The sequence below is a fragment of the Mustela erminea genome, chromosome 4 (genome assembly GCF_009829155.1).
Source record: "Mustela erminea isolate mMusErm1 chromosome 4, mMusErm1.Pri, whole genome shotgun sequence".
Lineage (NCBI taxonomy): Eukaryota > Metazoa > Chordata > Mammalia > Carnivora > Mustelidae > Mustela > Mustela erminea.
In genome coordinates this window covers 78,006,894-78,028,332 of record NC_045617.1, presented here as the reverse complement: position 1 = coordinate 78,028,332, position 21,439 = coordinate 78,006,894, and positions in this window count along the sequence as shown.

Here is a 21,439-nt window from a genome sequence, read left to right as displayed (position 1 = left end):
ATGTAAAACACGGGTAACATTTTTTAATTCAATGACAGATTCCTTGGTGTGCGTTCTATCATTACACCTTAGAACTTATATACATATGTTTACATATTTTTTTAATTTTCTTAAATTTATTTATTTTCAGCATAACAGTATTCATTATTTTTGCATCACACCCAGTGCTCCATGCAATCCGTGCCCTCTATAATACCCACCACCTGGTACCACGACCTCCCACCCCCCCGCCACTTCAAACCCCTCAGATTGCTTTTCAGAGTCCATAGTCTCTCATGATTCACCTCCCCTTCCAATTTACCCCAACCCCCTTCTCTCTAACTCCCCATGTCCTCCATGCTTTTTGTTATGCTCCACAAATAAGTGAAACCATATGATAATTTACTCTCTCTGCTTGACTTATTTCACTCAGCATAATCTCTTTCTTGTAACATAGCAGGTGACAATTTTTTAACTGAAAATAAAGGGAAAATGTTCAAAAAATGACAACCTGGAAAAAAAACTTTGTTTTTTGAAAAAAAAAATGGGTATAGCTATACGTGAACATAACATGTAAGTCCTACCATAGAGAAAGGGCAACGGATGAACTAATAGCAACAGATGACAGTGGGAGACTCCGAATTACAATGAATTTACTGGATTCATTACTTGTTTTTACTTCATTAACTTTTTTGCCCCATCAAAGTATTCTGAACAATAACCTTAGTTTGTCCAACATATGGGAAGAATTAGACAGAAAATCTTTTATTTCACATTGTCATGCCCAGAACAATCTCTTTGTTTAACCAGAACACTGGCTTTGTCCTCAAATTTACCAGGGACAAGTAGGAGGAGAGAAGTTATGACAAACATAAATTCAAGTGTTTTTGTTTAGTTTTTCTATGGATTTTTGTAGCAATTTTTTCACCGAGAATTCTTTCAGAACTTTGTTATCTGGTTGTGGTACAAAACCTTTACTCTTTGACTTAATATGAAAGTGATTAGAGATGCAGTGTACCGAGAAAAACTGGACCTCATTATTTCTCATCTCCTTTCAAAAGATTTTTGTCGCTATTTCTCTACTCCTTGAGGGTCTCAGCACGACCAGACCCTCACGACGCCATGACAGTAGACATACTTGCCAGTCTCTCTGAATCCACATGTCTCCTTCAGGAAATCATTCTGCTGCAGAAGTAATGTTTTCATCACCAAGTCACATCAAAAGTAAAGCAGGTCCTTGAATAACAACAGAACACGGCTAACAGGGACTCTTATATGAATGAATTTAAAATATTTACGTTTCTATGGCAAGGGTAAGTTTTGGGTCATCATGCTTTAGGGGATATGTCTTAAATGTCTCTTATTCCTCAAAGTAAGAGATACCAGTGAATGAAATATGAGTGAATATGAGTAAGAGATATGACTGAACAACATGTTTTCCAATCATACAAATCTATTGATTACTAACAATTAAAAGAAACCCAGAGAGGTTCTGCTTCATTAGCATCTCTAAGTTTTTCATTTATTCACTGTAGGAGAGAAATTAATAAGAGGACAGCATAGAAATTTAGCAGCTAGGAGTTAACTAGAAATTCCTGGACCTCCTAAATGACTTGAAGAGTCCTGTTCCTTCCAATTCTTTATACCCTGGTCCCCTTATCTTCTCTTACTTTGGCTCATTCAAATTTACAGAAGCAAACTGAAGAGACAGTGACTCCTTAAAAGCTAATAAATGCCACAGCAATAAATATTTCCTGAATAGAACAGTAGATTCAAAACAAAAATCTGCAGCCCATGCCCTAAAGAGCTTGAGAATCAGAATCTTTGAAAGGAATCCTTCCATGCTGTGAAGACTTCGTTATCCAGTCTACCTGACTTACGGTCCTTTAGCCTCCAGTGACAGAAAATGCCTGACTGTCAAAGGAGGCCCATTCCATCGGCTGACCGCCTAGCTGGTTAGAAAAGTCTTATAGTAAACTACAATTTACAGCTTTGTAGCTTGCCTACATTCACTCTTTACCAGCCTATTATAATAATAAGCCTGTCCTCATGTCTACATAAGGATTTTAAAGTAATGCCTATTTGAAATCTTCCCTTTTTCTTCTTTGTTCCGCTATAATGTTCCCCAAAGGACATGGTTTTCGTTTTTTCTTCAAGTTTCCCATTTTTCTCCTGCATAGTATTTTGTCATTCGGAAGCAAATGTAATATTTTAGGAATAAATCACCTTGTACTATAGACTCTATAGCCTTCTATTACTGCAACCAAACATGATCAAAGTTTTTCTATAATCCAATAGTTACGCATTCAGCAAACATTTACCAAGTACCTACTAAGTGCTTGGTTTGGGCTAGGCCTTGGGGATTCAAAAATCAAGCAACCCCTGCCCTCATTTGGCTGCATTAAACTATTTGCTCATGGGAAGCATACGATCATTTAAAATCCCAGCTCTTCTGCATTTGTGTCTCTGCAAGCAGATCACTACCTCTGTCTACTGACGCGTAGAGAAACTGACCTTTAACACTGACATTCAGTGACTTCAATCACAGCATTTCCTTTAGGAATGATAGTTTTAATTCTGGTTATCAAAACTGTATACTCTACTTGTTATTCCTTTAAAGCAAAGATTAGAGGAGCAAAAAACTTAGCTCTCTCAGGTGGCTTTTATAAAAATGAGTTACGCAGTGAAGGACAGATACCTATAGTGAGCCTTCTACCTCTCTGCTCTCTGTAAATCATCATGCAGCCACCTTAGATGCAATGTTTTTAGCCAGATAAGATTTTATCACTTTTTTTTATTTATTTATGAGAGAGAAAGCGCAGGGGGAGGGTTAGGAGGAGAGGGACAAGAAGGCTCTGCACTGAGCACAGAGCCCAGATCAGGGCTTTGAAGATGGAGGATGCAGGGTTCAGTCACATGACCTTGAGATCACGACCTGAGCTGAAACCAAGAGTCAGATGCATAACTGACTGAACCACGCAGGTACTTGGAATTTGTCACTTCTACCATTCATCTTACATTGATCAATCGATTCACAAATGAAAATTAAGATATGTTGTGCACATATTCTCCTGGTTTGCCATATTAGCCACTCGGCTACAAAAGGACATAAAATTTTTTATGCCATGTTCTCAGGGAACTCATTTTGAAGCTTTGTGATGTAACGATTCTCCAAAGTACTCACAATTATTTTTACCACTCCCATTCGACACTTCTGTTAGGGACTGAGATTATCGTTTGAGGTCTATTCTTCTCAATACCCTTCTTTTCATCTTCTGAAAATTAAACAATCTACATTTTCTGTTACTTTTCATCTCCCACCCTTCTCCCTCCAAAATTCTGATTCTTCTGGAAGCAGGAGGTCAATAATGGACTTACAGTGATAGCAGCAATGACTGAGAGCAGGGTCCTCAGGCTCCCAAACAGCAATGACTTTGAAACTCCTTTCAGTTCCCTTGCAAATTCTTCAAGTGAAAACTTAGTTCTAGTCTAATAACTGAAGCAGATACAGCTGCTGCTCTAGTTGAAGGAAGGAAACAGAGCCTCTCTCCTAGAACCTTGCTTCTCCCACATGAACATGCATGTGAATCTCACAGGAGGATCTTGGTAAACTGCAAGTCCGGGATCAGCAGGTCTGTGGTAGGGCCCACAAGTCTGCTCTCTACCACGCTCCAGGTGATGCCCCCAGGAGCTGCCTTCATGTAGCAGGACCCTGGGACATCTTCACTTTATTTCTAGGGTTCCCTGCAAAGAATTACACTTATGTGGCCCTAGCATTTCCACCTGTTTGCTCATAATTACATATCATCATCTCACACTATGGTACGTACAATTATGTATGCCTCCTCCCCAAAGATGTCTGTGTCCTAATCTCTGGAGCTTGTGAAATGTTACATTATATGGCAAAGGGGAATTAACTTTGCAGATGGAGTAAGTATGTTCATCAGCTGACCTTAAAATAGGGAGATTGTCCAGGTAGATCTAACGTAATCACAAGATTTCTTAAAAATAGAAACGTAACTCAGAGTCAAAGATGTGACTCTTGCTGAGTCACTTATTATGGAGATACTGTATTGCTGGCTTTGAAGATGGAGGATGGAGCCTGGATCTAAGGATTGTGAACAGTCTTGAGAAACAAAAAAAAAAAAAGGCAAGGAAACAGATTTTGCCCTTGAGCCTCCAGAAAGGAAGATAGCCTAGATAACTATTTGATTTTAGCCCCATGACTTGTGCCAGACTTCTACCCCATAGACCTGCAAGATAATAATTTGTGTCGTTTTAAGCCCCCAAATTTGTGGTAATTTGTTATAGCAGCAATAGAAAACGAATATGCCCTTCTCACCATGGTTTTTCACCAGTTAACTGAAGAGCCGACTCTAATGGCCTATATAATGACTTTCTCTTAAAAAAAAAAAAAAAAAAAAAAGGATAATATTTGAGTGAATTTCTCCCTGAGTTGCTACTTCATTTTCACACTATGAGTTGTATAACTGCTCCAATGGGTCTCTTTATGTAGAAGTCCATGATTTCTGCATATGACAATAGAGTATACATTACTAACTCTGCATCTGGATATAAAAAGAAAACAAATTGTTAAAAAAATATGTAACTAAATAAATAAAAAGAAAGCAATATTTTGCTGGGTTTATAACAAGATTTACTACTCAAACTAATTGCCTAGGGTCTGACTTTGAAGGTTATGTTCTGTTTTTCAGTGTTCAAAAAATGTGTCACCATTACCGCTTTAGAAAAAAAATAACTGAAAACCCATAAAATGATTTTCATTGCTACTTTTCTTCCTCATGGTATTTAAAGAGAGCCTTACCACAATTACCACCAAATGAGTTTAAATGTCAGCATAGTAACTTTTCCATAATTCTAAATTAGTTAGAATTTTGGTTGAAACAAACCAGTACAAGTACTAAAATTGAAAGCATCAGGATTCAGGCCTCTTACATTAACAATCTTTAATTTCCCAGAAATTTTTGGGCAAAGGAGGGGGGAAATGTCAGTAAAATTAAAGCATTCTAGGACTGCATGTCTCTAAACAATTGAAGCTGCACCATGAAACAGTTTAACAAAGGAAATTACCTAAAAATAGATGCACGCCATTTGCATGGCAAAATCTCCCCATAGCAAGTAATGAAACTGTCACAGAATGTAAATGAAACATCACAAAACCTGTGAATAAGCTTTGTCTACTCAGATATAGTGGCTTCTGCTTCACATATCATTCAGTGACCTAAATGCAAGAAATGGTCACATCCAAGTGCCAGCAGGGCTAGTGCTCAAGGTAAAATGTATGACAGCAAAGCTTATCACACAGTCTGTTCCCATCTCCCACTAGGAGGGGAGATCAGAGAAGAGGACAAAGGGAGGTCCGGGTAAGAGAGGCATCAAAGGAGGCCTTAAAGGGAAAAAAAAAATCAGGGAAGGGCTCCAGCATAAGAACAAAGTAGAATAAATAGAGGGGCATGGGACACTCTTCAATCAGGGTTTATAATTTCAAACAAAAACTCACCATGATTCTAGAAAAAAGACAATTTGTTGAAAAATGGAAAGGTTACTCACACTTCTGTCAATTAAAAAACAGGTACAAATGAGGGCAAGGAACCATGGTCAAGACATTCTGCAAAACCAACCCAGAGAAATCACCATTGCTTCCTAATACTTACGGCTGAATACTATGGGCTTCTCTGCCACTGCTTCTCACACTGGATATTAAAAGCCTTTGTTGGCCCTAAAAATTGGGTATTACTGCCACTACTGCTGCCACCATCCATCACCAAAATGGATTTTCTCCAGCGTCTACTCTTTTGAATCAGTAACTTCTGGAGAACCTGGGTGGCTCAGTAGGTTAAACGTCTGCCTTTGGCTCAGGTCATGATCTCAGAGTCCTAGAATTAAGCCCCACTCAGGCTCCCTGCTTAGTGGGGAATCTGCTTCTCCCATTCCCTCAGCCCCTTCACCTACTTGTGCTCTCCCTCTCTCTCTCTCTCTCTCTCTCCCTCTCTCTCTCAAATAAATAAATAAATAAAATCTTTTTTAATAAATAACTTCTTATTCAAAGCTGGAGGAGGACACACTTGTCTGCTTGGTCAAATATAGGTTATGTGCTGGGATCCTAGAAGAAAGAAACCCTGGGAAGTCAAACATCAAACATTCGCAGCCTCTACCTTATGCAAGATGGGCTCTGCTTTTCTCCAAGACTAATTACAGGGAAATTCCAAAAATATAAGAAGGAACATCTTTCCAGATGTTGGTCAGTCCTCCAGTCCCTCAAAAAAATGAGGCAGATATCCATTACAAGAAACCCAAATTGAATGAAAGAGAGAGTAGAATTCATTTAGTGTTGATATCATTCAAATAAGCCTGAAACATTTTAGAAGAGCAGAAGACAGAAAACCTCTTTCTACTTTCCCACTACATCTGAGTCACTACCTGCCATTCAAGAATATCAGTTGAGGGGCGCCTGGGTGGATCACTTGGTTAAGTGTCTGACTTCGACTCAGCTCATGATTTCAGGGTCCTGGAGTGGAACCCCACGCTTTGGGGTCCCCTCAGCAGGGAGTCTGCTTGTCCCTCTCCCTCTACTCCTCCCCCAGCTGGTGCATGCCACGCTCTCTCTCAAATAAATAAATTTTTAAAATCTTCTTTAAAAAATCAGCTGATTCTGGGGTGCCTGGGTGGCTCAGTGGGTTAAAGCCTCTGCCTTCGGCTCAGGTCATGATCCCAGGGTCCTGGGATCGAGCCCCGCCATTGGGCTCTCTGCTCAGCAGGGAGCCTGCTTCCTCCTCTCTCTCTCTGCCTGCCTCTCTGCCTACTTGTGATCTCTCTCTCTGTCAAATAAATAAATAAAATCTTTTTAAAAAATCAGTTGATTCTTTGGGAAATTATAGTAATGAGTCAACCCCAAGGATGAGTCTGCATAAAATATTAAACAAACATAATAACAGATAAGGACTTATTGAAGATTAAGACCAAGCTTAATTTTTTTTTCAGGCAAAATATAAAATCAAATGTCTAGCTTTCTGGTAAGAAATAATAAAAATAGACTATTGATAAATCATACACTATCTTAAGCATTCAATCTTGCTGCATTAGCCTCTCTGTTTAATAAAAATATGCAAAAATAACCTAAGCAGAATTGAATTCTTACTCTGTGCCAAACATGATGCTAATTTTTTACAAAATTATTCTATTCTATCTTTATATACAATCTTATGAAAAGAGATCCTGTGACCATTCCATTTTAGAGATAAATTAACAAACCTGCTGCAGTGAGAGACTTGCCAAGGGTCACACAAAAGGAGCAAAATGAAGGTTCTACTCCACTTATATCTTCAAGTTCCAACCCTAACTCCAAAGCCTGACTCTGGCTAAAAAGTCCTGTAAAGGAAGCTCAGCAAAGTCGACCTTTCTCATTTTTGTTTTATTCATCAGTCTCTCTTCAGTGTTAAAATGAATTTATGAAAACTTCAGCAGCAAAGTCTGAAATTGCAGTTGAAAGTACTTATGCAAGTGGGGGCCACTCTATCAGTGTAAGGCCCTGGGAAAAATATTTTTGCAGAGTCATTATCGATATAATATGTTTGATCTTAAAATACATTACAAAATTTATGGTCCTTATGAAGATTAGTAACTTATTGATAATGATTTAGAATAACAGGTAGAAAAGATGTACTTAATTGTTTATTGTCTAATCAGTTCTTGTGAAGATTCTTCATAATGTCCAGATGCCATCTCTTCCTGTTCAGGTCTAGGAACTTTCTCTTTCTGTTCTTCACTGTCAGATATCTTTCACTGTGAGACTATGTTATCATCACAATGCCATAGTTCTTTGGAGCCCATGTGAACTGAAACAACTCATATCTTCTTCTCGCCAAGGTTCTCTAATGCTGTTTGCATCGTTACTTATGATGCTTCTATATACTGGCTTCCAGTGATTAACCCAACTGTTGCTAATCTTCTCAAACTATAAGTGCACAACACAAGTACAGTCTTACCCGGAGTATGTGGGAAATGTAACCAACATTTAATGTAGAACTACACAACTGACTATAATGCAACAATGTTGACCATACTCCTACCTTCTGTGCACTACCCTATCGAGGAGGCATAGGATCCATAGGCAAAGTGAGAATGGTCCCTCTTATTCAAGAAATGTGCATCCCTTAATTTGCATTGCTCCTTGAGAACAGCCTGACACATGACAAGGAAACTGGAAAGGAGTTAAGATGGGCACCCTGGGTACCAGCAGTAGGGATGGGGAAGTGCCAGAGGAAAGGATGCATATAATCCCACTCTAGACAAGCTTTGGGCTGCACTATGTGCAAACATGTTTGGTTTTGTAAACGTTTCGCTTTTTTTGCCTCTTTATTTCATTATCTCTTATCTTCACTTTCATCAGTTCTCTTGATTCCCACTTTAAATATCCTACTCCTCCTGTTCCATTATATAGAAAATTGAGGAATTGGTTAATATATTGCAGTGGTTCCCATTTTGATGAATGCCTATATGATGCTGCCTCAGGAGCAAATTATTAAACACATGGACCAAATACAAAAAAAATCAAGAAACACAATCTACTAAATATTTGCCTTTTGCTGAACAAATATATATGCTAGCGGACATCTGTTTGAACCTATTCTCCCTGGATATAAATCCATAGTTTTGATCTTGTATTTTTGTGTTGGCATTAACTGTGATCCAAACACTCTTTGACAAAGCACCCTGTGTACAAGGATCACTGAAAAAAATAACATTTGCTGGAGACAAGTTAGATCAAATCATGGGGGGATAAATAAAAAGTATACTTAGTATAAAATTAGCAAAAAAGTATAAAATTAGTAATGTTGAAAGGTTTTTGTGTTTCTGAGGGTATTATATCTATGGTAAAAATAGTGTTTAGAATACAGAATTTTGTTATTTTATGTTATTTTTTGTTGCCTTTTTCCTTACAGAACAATACAGTTAATGTTTTATCAAAGGTTTATCATTGTCTTTTTCAGTATGTGATTTTATTTTTTTCTTAAACAGAATTCTAACTAGCCAAGTGTCATTTCTAATCCAATAATGAAAATAATAAGAATAATATATAACAGAATTCTCTTAACAAAATTTTAGATAGCAAAGGTTTCTATTACATTAAAAGAAGGGTGGGCAAGTGGCTATGTGTAGCTCATACTGTGAGATACCTTCTCTGGTTAAATAAATGCTTAGTTTCATCAACATCTACAGAAAATTGAAACATAGGAAGAAAGAATCAGACGTACTCCCCACAGAAATTCCTTTAATTTTTGATACAAGCCAAACTCTTCATCCTTGAGAAATAGTTTGTATAGAGAAGTGTCCTAAATTCTTCCAACAGTGCACTGCTCAGCTGCTCCAAGTAATACATTTTGTCCTTGTACGTGAGAAAGTGTTTAGTAAAACCAGATGGCCAACTGTTTTCCTGTCCTGAAGCACTTAAAACTGGCAAGAAGATATTTGAGGTCAAAAACCTTACAGATCCTAATGACATGAACAGACACTTGAAAACTCTGGTTCTTCTATAATTAGATTATTTCGATTATTCTCCTCCACCCAATTCTTATTAAGTCACAGTTTGTTATCTGAAAAATATTATTCTAATACATACTGAGCTCAAATCTCCTTCATCCCCACCTTTGTGGAAATCTGTACAAACTACACTATCATTTAACGCATTAAGAAACTAATAGGAAAATAAATTAGATTTCAAACCAGCACTTACTCTACCCATCTTTATTACTGGATATCCTGAGTGTCTCCCTTCAATATTCAACTCAGAGAGATCCACTCATGCACCAGGACATAGCCACATGATAAAATCGAGGTGCAAAGAAAAGCGCACCTTGTAGGCCAGCGGTTCTTAAAGGAATCTCCCAGGGATTGTGTTAATATGAAGTTTCTGGCTCAGCAGGTCTAGAGTTGGGCCTATGGATCTACATTCCTAATAAGCTTCCAGCTGATACCAGTGCTCCTGGACTGTGGACCATCCTGAACACCAAATTTCCAAGGCTAGACAATTTCAGAATTCTCCAGCCGCCATGCCTCCCAACTTCCCAACCTCTCTCTCTCTTTTCCATGACCCACCTTTCATGACACCCCACTCCAACCCCTTCTGGTGCATGCATGAAGTTTGTAGTTTTGTCTACCTCTCTACCATCCTCATTTCTCATCTCACAGGAAGATTCTTTCTTCAGTCTCTGGCCTCTAGAATCCCTTCCTTCATTTTGACATCATCTCCAGAGCTCCTTGGAGGTAACCAGTGTTTAGACAATAACAGTGGGAAGAAGGGGTAAAAGAAAACCCTAACGTCCCAAAAGGAAGTAGAAGATAGGAAAAATACCTTTGGGCAATCTGAAATCCATTTGAAAGATATCAGATAATCAAACCTAAAAATCTTTTCAGTGCGAGCCTTCGTGTATGGACCGAGTGATCAACCAGTACTTACAAGTTCAGAGAGAAGAGTAGTTCATCACAATAACTCAAGTAGGGGAGCTTCGTGCGAAACTAGAGAGATAAACTCTACTTTCAAAGTTGTGTCGGGATTAAATGGGTGAAGTGGTGTAGGGATGACATTTCAGAAGAGAGTAACATGAGCAAAGGTGCAAGGGTAGAAAAGTTTAAGCAAAGAATGTGACAGGATCAGTGAATTCACCCACCAGAAAGACATAAAGAGTTAATATGAAGTTCCTGAATGCCAAGTTAGAAAAGATTTATTTCTTTTCATAGGTGGTGGAAGACACTGAGCTTATAGAAGGAGCAACATGACTAGAATGATCTTACTTCCCACTTTTCCTGGGACACTCCCAGTTTACACCACTGCCCAAGCTTCATTATCTTTACTGATACCACTCCCTTTAACTTTCCAAAATGCTCCAGTTTGAACAATGTATTATGTGGTCTCCCTAGACCATATATATATATATATATATATATATATATATATATATGTGAAATATACATATTTCACATATATACTAACCACATAATGGAGTTAGTATTTTACTCTAGATCATAATCTCAGAGTCCTAGGATCAAGCCTCAGTCTCCCTGCTCAACGCAAGGTGGGAGGCGGGGGGCGGGGGTAGTCTGCTTTTCCCTCTCCCTCTGCCCCTCCCCCCACTGGTCTCCTTGGCTCTCTCTTACTCGTTCTCTCTCTCTCTCTCTCATATAAATAAATAAATAAGTCTAAAAAAAAAAGGAAAAAAAGAAGGTAATGGCAGCTTGGGGGGCATGGGTAGGTTGCTGATAAGGATGGCAACAGGGGTGGGAAAAAAGTTAGATGTTATATATATCTTATAAGATATATATATGACCTATTATATCTTGCATACCTATAGATCCAGAGAAAAGAAAACTCAGTGAGAATGAATCCTTCCATTCTTGTGGAGATGTCAAATTTCTAGTTTATATTCCTTGTTTCAGCAATGTAGAGGCTCAAAACATTTATGTCATTCAAAAAACAGTACTTTTTAAAAATTAAGTGATCACCACAGGAAAAGTCACACTATGTGACCTTAGATACCAAATCATGCCTAAATTCAATGACATATATAAGAGGGTGTTTTTTATTAAAAATCATACATGAAAGAGAAAACTGATTTGATCTACATACGTAAAAGGATTATTCTTTTTATTTACCTAGATTCAGTTCACATCAGCAATATATTCCTAGTGTACTTCACTTTTCTTCAGTTCCTAAACCAGACATAATTGGACTTGAATACTGCCTGAACAGGGAGTATAAAAGGTATTGAGAGGCAAAGTGTGACCTCAACCATTGAAGTTTTCTTGTAGCTACTGCCTTGAATCTATCCTTCTATTCACTTGCCCTACAATTAATTGTTCTTGTGAGTCCTATAGGTTCAGACTTCTCGGACTTTGAAACCTCTGGCTTACCTTATCCTTGGTCCTATGTTCCCTCCTGAGTCCCATCAGGGTATCTGATTTCCACATGCAAGTACACCTTGACTCTTGCTTTCCATCCTCATTTCTAGCAGCGTTTCAAACTAAATTTTTTGGAGCCAGGGATGTTTCTGGGCTTATTTCCACCAGGTAATTTGATGATATTTGTATCAAACCCAGATCATAATGTTAAAGAGTGCAGGGGTGGGGGGAATCTTGCAAAACACACAGTAATTTTACAGATAAGGAAACTGAACTCAGAGAGGTTAAGTATGCAGAATCATATAGAAAATTGATGGCAGATTTAAGACAAGAAGCCAAAGGTCACATCTTGTAGCTCAAGGTTTCATTTATCACAAGTTTCTTTATTCCTTAGCTGTGGTCCCCGTGCTGAGATCAAATTTAACAATAGTTGTAGTCTGATCTTTAGCATACATATGTATCATCCTATCATCCATGCCTTCTTCTTATCCTCTTACTGAGCTTCATTTACAAGATACAGATAATTCATTTTCACCTGAAAAACAGAGATACTCCTAGGGTGAAATATAATAGCTACTGAAGCAATTCACTAAAAAAAAAAAAAAATTAAATTCAAACAACAGAGAAATAACATATCACCAGTTTGAAGGATATAAGGAATCTAAATTGTGCTAAGTAACTATCAAAATGAAAAAAATAGATATAGCTCAAAAACATTGTCACCTTAGTAATGTTCTTGGGGAAATCCTACTATCAAGGAGAAGTTTCCTGCTGTTCTTATAAGAAGTTGGAACTTTAAGATTTCCCAGGAGCACAGAACTAATTAGATTGTAAAGCACTGATTTATTACTATTTCAAAAGAAAAATTCTATATTTTAAGTCACCAACATTGATGCTCTAACAAGCTGAAAACTCATTTTGTGTACAAATTTCAATTCCTTTTAAAGATAAATTAAACAGACAGCACAAATACAATATCCCAACTCCGATAGTTGTTACAAAAAAAAAAAATAAAAAAAAGATAAAAATCACCGTGGAATTCCCAAGTCTCAAATGCACATCTTGTTCCAGCAACAACCCACATGAATTTTGTCCTTTCCCACTAAAAACCAAAACACTAATTTAAGCACTTCAAAGCTAGCATGGTTTTTGTGCAAAGAACTTATTGGATGCTTGACATGGAAATAAATCAAAAGATGGTGAAAAAAATGTTTAAATGTTTTGTATAGAGAATGAGGATTCAGAATCCAAGTCAATGTATTCTTGTCCTCTCCCTTTGCTATTTTCTATAGGAATCCCAAAGAAGACTAGACATAAATAATGAGACAGGAAGAATAAAAAATTAAATATCTAACCTCTCAAGCCCTCAACAGAAATATATCAAAAAAGATAAAGCTTGCTTGGTTTCTCAGTTACACTGAGTAGGTACTCTTTTTGTTTAAAATCCTTTTGTGTACACATCTTTAAATAAAATAAATAGAGGTAAAAATAACAAGGTTTTTAATAAAATTAACAAAATGAAGAGTTGTTCACTTTGCTTTGAGGAAAAGAGATACAGACCTCTGAGCTAATGAAAGTAAGATACTTCACATTTACAACCAACACTAGAAATTACTATGTCTCGGTTAGATGTTTTCACCATTAGTAAATTAGAGAAGCATAGAAGATTTTATTTCTTACAATTGTAATCTCACAAACATTCATGGTAATAGCAAAAAGCCCAGGTATAGGTCAATCCCCCTTGCTATACTTTTGAAAATCTCAGAAGGCAAAGTAACCCAATTTATTGAATAACTACTATGTTCCCATTTTGTTGCTGAGGGCATTAAATACAATATTTACAGCAATCTTAAGAAGTATGTATTATTGACTTTCTATTAGTAAAAGACTATCATGGCTCAGACAGTGGGCAAATGGGAAATAAGAATTCAAACCCAAATTTTTCTTACTCCAAAACCCATTCTCTTCCCATAGCACTTGTGTTATTAGTGCTACTCCTAATAACTCACATGATCAACCAAATACGTGAATTCTCCAGTGATGTACTGCATTTACTAAAAAGATTTTATAAGCTCATTTAATTGCACTTACTGATAGCTAGAGAGAAAATACTTCCATAATTATTTTAACAGGCTATCTTGTGAAAACATTTATTAAATACCACTGATGTACATACAACAAACAAACTCTTCTAAGTAATGTAGAAAACTCCCCAAACTATTCAGTGCTTCACTGAATATGTATTTACTTACTCTCTTATTTTCTACATTTCCCTACTACAAGCAATAGTTTAGTGATAAAATGATTTCACAGATGAAACTCCAAAGAACTATCACAAGAATCAATTTCAGGTTGATTCCCATTAATAAATGTATTTACACCAATCTTCAATTTTTGATGAGTATATAAGGAACAGCTGTTCCAGAGACCTGAATAAAGCCTGTGGCCAAGGAACAGTATGTGTTTCTATGTAACATTAACTAGTACATAGAGAGAAGTAATATTGACCTTATTGAAATCAATTTGTCAGCAAGTGAACTATCTAGTTTGAATAATCTTTGTGGTCCCTCTGAAAACCCAGAAGCTATCTATATGTATTAGGTCCAAATATAGTCATATATTTGGTCACTAAAAACCAGTCACGCGTGACAATTTTAGAAAAAGTCTTTGGACATACTTTGAATTGAAAATTACTTCCAGTGGTACCTGGGTGGCTCAGTGGGTGAAAGCCTCTGCCTTCAGCTCAGGTCATGATCCCAGAGTTCTGGGATCAAGCCCCACTTAGGGCTCTCTGCTCAGCAGGGAGACTGCTTCCCTTCCTCTCTCTCTGCCTCCTTCTCTGCCTACTTGTGAGCTCTGTCTGTCAAATAAATAAATAAAATCTTTTATTAAAAAATAAATAAATAAATAAAATTACTTCTGATTATCATAAGAGAATACAAATGTTGGTTGCTCCTTTATCATACAGGGACAGCAATAATACACATAACATTCAATAATCAGAAGCCTCTTAAAGGGAAATGTCTACTCCTTTAAGACTCTGAACTTTGCTTTACTTTAGAAAAGCGTGTTTGGCACTGGATTAATCTCCCCCAAAGCCACATTACTGCTGAGTGAAATAACAAAACTAGATTATTTAAGCATGGCAGCCTGCTAGGCAGCACATTTCTGAGTGGTTATCATAGATCATACCTCAGGTAGCTGTTGTAAGGCTCCGAAAGCAAAATGATTCACAAGAACTGCATAAATCAACAGAAATTATTTTGTTTGGCATTAATACTGCTATTATGAAGTGAAATTAATATAGATGGATAAAGAAAAATCTGCAACATGCTAACCTCTTCCTGTGCCTTCTCCTCAAGTTCACAACACCCTTTGGTTTGAATGTACCAAGGGATAGAAACCACATGTAACATTCTCCGGCTTAAAACAAATTTTACAGCTTGTACCTGGTTTCTGGCTACTCTACCAAGTACATTACATACAGACACCAGAAACATTGTCAAAGTCACCTAGGTGACAAATGAGGCAAAAAGACCATGGGTGCAGTGAGGTAAACAGAGGGAAATGTGCTTTTCATACATTCAGTAGAACAATGTCATCCTCAAAGAACTTCTAGAAAAGCTAATCAATTATCAACAGGTGATTTTGTGTCTCCTGCTTGGGAAGTTCAAGAAAGCAACTAATGAGGGTCAACTGGGTGGTTCAAATGGTTAAGCATCTTCAGCTCAGGTCATGATCTCCAGGTCCTACCTAGGGTTGGGCTTCCTGCTCAGTGGGGAGTCTGCTTCTCCCTCTCCCTCTGTCCCTCCCCTCCACTTGTGTCCTCTCTCTCTGTCAAATGAATAATGAGTAAATAAAATCTTATAAAAAAATAAGCAACTAATGAGCAGCAAACAACTGTATGTTTGTATGTTACCAAGGAACTTCAGACTGCTGGCCACTCTACCTGGAATTCAGCAAATTAAAAAAAAAAAAAATGCAAAAGCTTACTTACAGAATATTATGATAATAATAATAGGTAACATTTCTTGACTATATGTTATGCACCAGGAACTTAACATTCATTACCTCATTAAGTAACAACACCCTGATTTTAGGAAAGTTCCATTTTAGAAATGATGAAACTGGAGTTCAGAGATCAATAATATCTTCATTCACTTGAATACTATATTAATCAGGGCAGACCATATAATTCACTAATGTACCCTCAGCTCCAAAACAGTGCCAAGCACTCAGTAGGCGTTCAATAAATAACGAAGGGAAGTCGAAACAATTCCAAAGTTGAAGGCACTTCTCCCAATGCCATGATACTCCTCCAGAGATATAGGAAGACAAGAAAGAAGGAAAGAGATAGAGAAAAAAAGGAAATAAGAAAGAGAAAAGAAAAAGACTATTATTAGTGGGAAGAAGAATCTTTTATATTTTCACTGGTTTAAAACCAATGGACAATTATTTTTATATATGTCTGGCTAATGAACAAATTTATGCTTATAAATTGAAAAAGTTAGATGAAATGGATAAATTCCTTAGAAACTACCAAATCTCACTTGAAAAGAAACTGATAACCTAAACAAAGAAATAAAAATTAACTTTTCCACAAAGAAAACTGTTTTCCACTGTCACAATCTTTTCTCCCGTTGTATATAGTCAATAACCCATGCTCATCAATTTTTCTTTAAAATTTCAATCCCTGTCTTCTACGACCACCTAGTCAAAGCCTTTTTCAGCTTTTGCCTGAATTTGTATAATAGCTTCTAAGCTGTTACTCTGCTTTAATTCTTTCCTGGTAAAAATCTCTATATTTCTTAAAGCACTGCCTTTATTTACCTACTTAAAACAACTTTAGGATTTCCCCCTTTGTTTACAGAAACAGTCTCAACTCTTTTGGGAGTCAGTTTCCCACAGGCCTATCACATTTTGTTCATTGTGTGAAACAAAGCACTAACTGCCCTTTGTTTTAGATTGTTATTTTCGAGAATGTTTATAAGGAAGATAGATACAATGTCTCTCCCTCTTGAGCAAAAAAGAGTCATGCTACTTTCCAGTCTAGAATATTCTGGTCCCCTAAACTCAGGGACCCTCTCTTACAATGAAACCTACTGTGTGTAACAGATGTCTTTTTTATCACTCTATGGGAATTAGGACTCAAGGAACCAGAAAAAAAAAAAATCTGATATTCGGGCTTCTGATTTTCTACCAGTCACAAACTGTCCTTCATCTCTGACAAAAGACTCTCGTGTTTTATACCAGCATCCTTGAAGCTAACTTTTTAGCTATCAGAGTAAAATTTCAAGCCCTTCACAGTTCTTGAGAATTAGAATTTTAAAACACTCATGTCCAGTCTCCCTTACATCAGTTAATTCAGAATCCCTGACAGTGAGCCCTGAACATTGTTTGTTGTTGTTGTGTTGTTTTGTTTTGTTTTGTTTAGTTTTACTGGCTGCTTGGAGTTTATTTTCCACTCCATACAAAACATGCAGTTACAGGGTGATAGGAAGCTTTGTGTGTGGCTTGGATAGCAAAACCTGGACTTCTCTCAAGTTCCTGTTTGGTGTTTTGCTGTTTCCATATGAAAGAGCCCAACTGTTTCTGCTTGCCACAGCCTGCCAGGTCTATGGGGAGGACAGGGGGTGGAGGGGAGGAGCTCAGGCAAGCCTAGCACCTCCTGAAGCCAGGTAGTGTGGCCACTTGGGAGTAGGGCCTGGTATTGGCTTTGCCAGGCAGGCCACCAGGCTGCTTTCTCATGGCTTCCAGAGCCAACTCACAGGTGACTGACAGTGCCACTGGCGGCCTGGGAAGATTCCAAGCATTCTGGGGACTCCAACACTATAGCCACAAACAGGAGAGTGGACTTCCCCCAAAAAGAAGTTTGCCCACCAGTGACCCCAGTCAGCCTCGTGAAGACGGGGTGTTGAGGGATGGCTTCCTCAGGGTACTCCACACTTCCACAGCAGCTGTCAAAGGAAGTGGAACCCATGCTGTGCTAGTAACAGTCCTGTGGGAGGAGGGAAGAATGAGTGAACCCCTGGAGGGGATGGCTGCCGCATTGTCACTTGTGGACATTGTCACTTGTGGATCGGTGGAAACCTCGCTGGCAATCCCCTGCAGGCCTCGGACTGTGATCACAGGTGGCGGGGATAGGAACACTAGGCCACTGAGCCCACTGGCAGAGGAGACCGCCGAAAGCCCACAGGGTCTGAATATTGGATTTTTTTAAGTTCCCCAGGTAATTCTAATCAACAGTCACATGAATCTATAGGGTAGGATTTATATTCAAGGCACTCTAAAATCTGACTCAAATTTGCCTCTTCAAACTCACTTTTCTGGTGGAAAATTGGACACAAGTAAGAGAAAAGACTATCTAAACTAGAGGAAGAGAGACATCTTGACCAGCGAGAATCGAAATACAGAAAATAAGGATAGACAAATATAATGGAGAAAACAAGATTCTGAAGGCCACAGTAGAAATACAAATAGGAAAAAAAAAAAAATGCACTGAGTATCCAGGATTGTTTGCTGTTAAAGAATGCATTAGGAAAAAATTAAAAAGGAGAAGTAGAGACCGAGATCTAATGGCTACTAGGGCCCAACAACATCTGAGAGAGGAAGACAGAGGTAAAATCTCAAAAAAAAAAAAAAAAAGAAATTATCCCCCGAGGGGGACCAGGATCCTGGAAACTATCAACAGGTGGCTTCTCAAGCTGCAAATATAGAGTCCATTGTCAAAGTTGTTGGGAAACAACCCCTCAGGCTTAGGAAAGCCAAGACTAAGTTGTTAAAATAAAAACCTGCATAGATTTGAGGGGAGAAAGTCAGGATCAGCATAAAAATACATTAAGAATTATTAAGTGAGTTTCAGGGCGACAGTGTGCCCTGAAAGTATGCGCCTGAAATGGGGGTGAAATTAGGACTCTAAGGGATGGCAAACCAAAGACGGGGCACAGCACAGTGGAGCCAGACAGAACAAAAGCAGATGGAGTCTCAGTTACATGTTGGCCAGATGGGAGAACATCTCCCAGGTGGGATTATCCAACTCAAAATGTATAAAATGGACAGGATATATTTGACAAGCAGAGGTTTTGATAGTCCCAGAATCCCATTATCCCCCTATCAGCATCGACACATAATCTGGAGGAACAGGGTAGTATTACAAAGAATAAGTTAAAGGGGGGAAAAAGCATTTAGAGCAAGCAAAAGGTGTTAAGAGAAGGAAATGAAACAATTTAGAAGCTGATTAAAAATTCAGTTGAGCTTCCCTGAAGATTTAACAGAAGCGTAGAGAAAAGTGAAACTAGAGACAAATATCCTACAGCTACAGAAGAATATGTGGGAGAAAATAATTTTACTTAAGACCTGGAACATTGAAAAACATTGACTGCCTTAACCAGCAGTCCCCTAAGGACACAATTTTCAGAATTACCAAAAGGAACTTTAGTTCAGAAATCTATCGGAGCAACCCTCAGGTTAGCGCGAAGGAAAACTTCCTACAGCAACTCCTGGTATTAGGCACTTCGTAGGAAAAGGAAAGAACAGGTACAGGCTAAAAAGGCCTGTCACAAGATCCTGCATGACTATGTCTCTAGACAGCGTCCACACTCATTAAGCTCTCGACTGTCTGAAGCACAAGATTCAAATAGAAAAAGTGAATTGGAAATTGAAAGGGTATAAATAAGCAAAAGGAAAAGAAAAACATCTCAGAAGAGACCCATGGGCCAAAGTTGCCACCACCATAATTTCTAAGCTTAGAGGAAATAAATACAGAGTACATGGATAGCTTCCCTTCCCCAATTCTGTTCATGGGAGAGTGCCAAAATTAACTCTGGCTAGAAGAGAGCTCAGGCTTTCAAGTTCCCTGATCATAGATCTGAAAGAACTATACTCATAGATGGGAATCACAGCAAGTCTGAACTGAGAAAAATACCTCCACCGAACTTCTTTCTCTAAATACTACTGGGACTTTAGCAACACTAAATAGGGGGTCCTCAGAACACACTTTCATTGGGATTTCTGTTCTGTGAGATTAGACTTGGCCTGTTTTCTAAATTAGGTGGGTGTTCAGATCATCTTTTGTTCTATTAAATCCTTGGACACTTTTTTCAAAAGCAATGGTATGAAAGAGTTAAGTAATACAACTGAAGGAACTAACTGCATTTTAGTGAAAAACTGACCACACAAGCTAAAAGAACCTGACTTTCCCCAGGCACCAGAGAGAATTTGAAATTTGGGAAGACTTAAAGTCCTTTGATTTTAATTAAATTTTAGCAATATAATTTGAGACTTCAAGTCTTTGGAATCTCCCTGAAATATTATAATTAGAAGACATTTATACTCAAGTTTGGGACATCTTTGTGCCGATGGCAGTTTATTACCAAAGTGTCTTGTGTTTGCATTCAGTCTTACTGCAAACCTGACTAGGGATTTTGAACATTATGGTGAGCCTTGGTTACAAAATACTACTTTAATTAGTGAACTGGTCCAATTTATTTCAGAGCCTTCTAGGTGCTACATCTACACTGATAACTAGAAGAGGCACAGCAATTGGTAGGGAGTGGCCTCATGAAAAGGGAAGCCGTCTCAAAAGTTTCTCTGGTCCCCTAGAAAGGAGAGCCACACTCCTGACTAACCACTGAAGGCTTAATAGTTAAACCCAAGAGTTAACAGCAAAAAAAAAACAAAAAAAAAAAAAAAAAAAAAAAAAAAACAAACAAAAACCAATAACTCCATGGAATTCAGCAAATGGAGGTAACAAGAAACTCCATGTATTCTTTGATGAATTTGGGAAAAGGAACCAGAAAAGCAGAGCTGAACTTAAGCAGAGCTGAGATCCTTTCCCACCCCTCTTCCTTTATGGGAACAATTTGCCTGCACAAAGTACACATTATCCTCTATCCTTAACACAACTGAAATGTTACAACTCTGCCCCAGGGGAGGAAGCCTGCCAGAATCCAGACAGGCCTGTGAGTGGGAAAGTCTATTTATGGGATTCACTATAGATGGAGTTCAGTATCTTTGCCACATACCCCAGTGTCCTAACAATTCTGGCCATAGTAAAATGAGCATTTAGATCCTCCTCTGCTAGATTTCTTTGTCTGTCTCAACTGAATTAGAATACAAAGGAAAGAAGCAGATTGATGTTATGTACTGCTCTTCTCCAAACCCTTATCTGGCTCTCAAAGCCCAACCAACACCCTATTGCCTCACACCAGACAGCTCTGTTACCCTCCTAACCCTAGTAGATATTTGAGTGTGAGCCCTGGAACAGCATTATCACAGCTGGAGTAAAGAAAATTTTACTGAATAAGCATAGATGGAATTGGATGATAGATCAGTACCAGGTTTAGTAAAAGGAAGAAAATTTCACAGATGACACCAAAAATTTTATCTTGGGGAGTAGGGGAAGAATCTGAACAAGGATGGCATTGCTGTTAAAAAGAGAGAGAGAGGGAGAGAAAGCAGAGCTTAGCCTGATGTCACTACTCTTTCAGCTTTATAAGCACTTACTTACTACATACTATGTGCCAGGAAGTATGTTCTTAGTTAA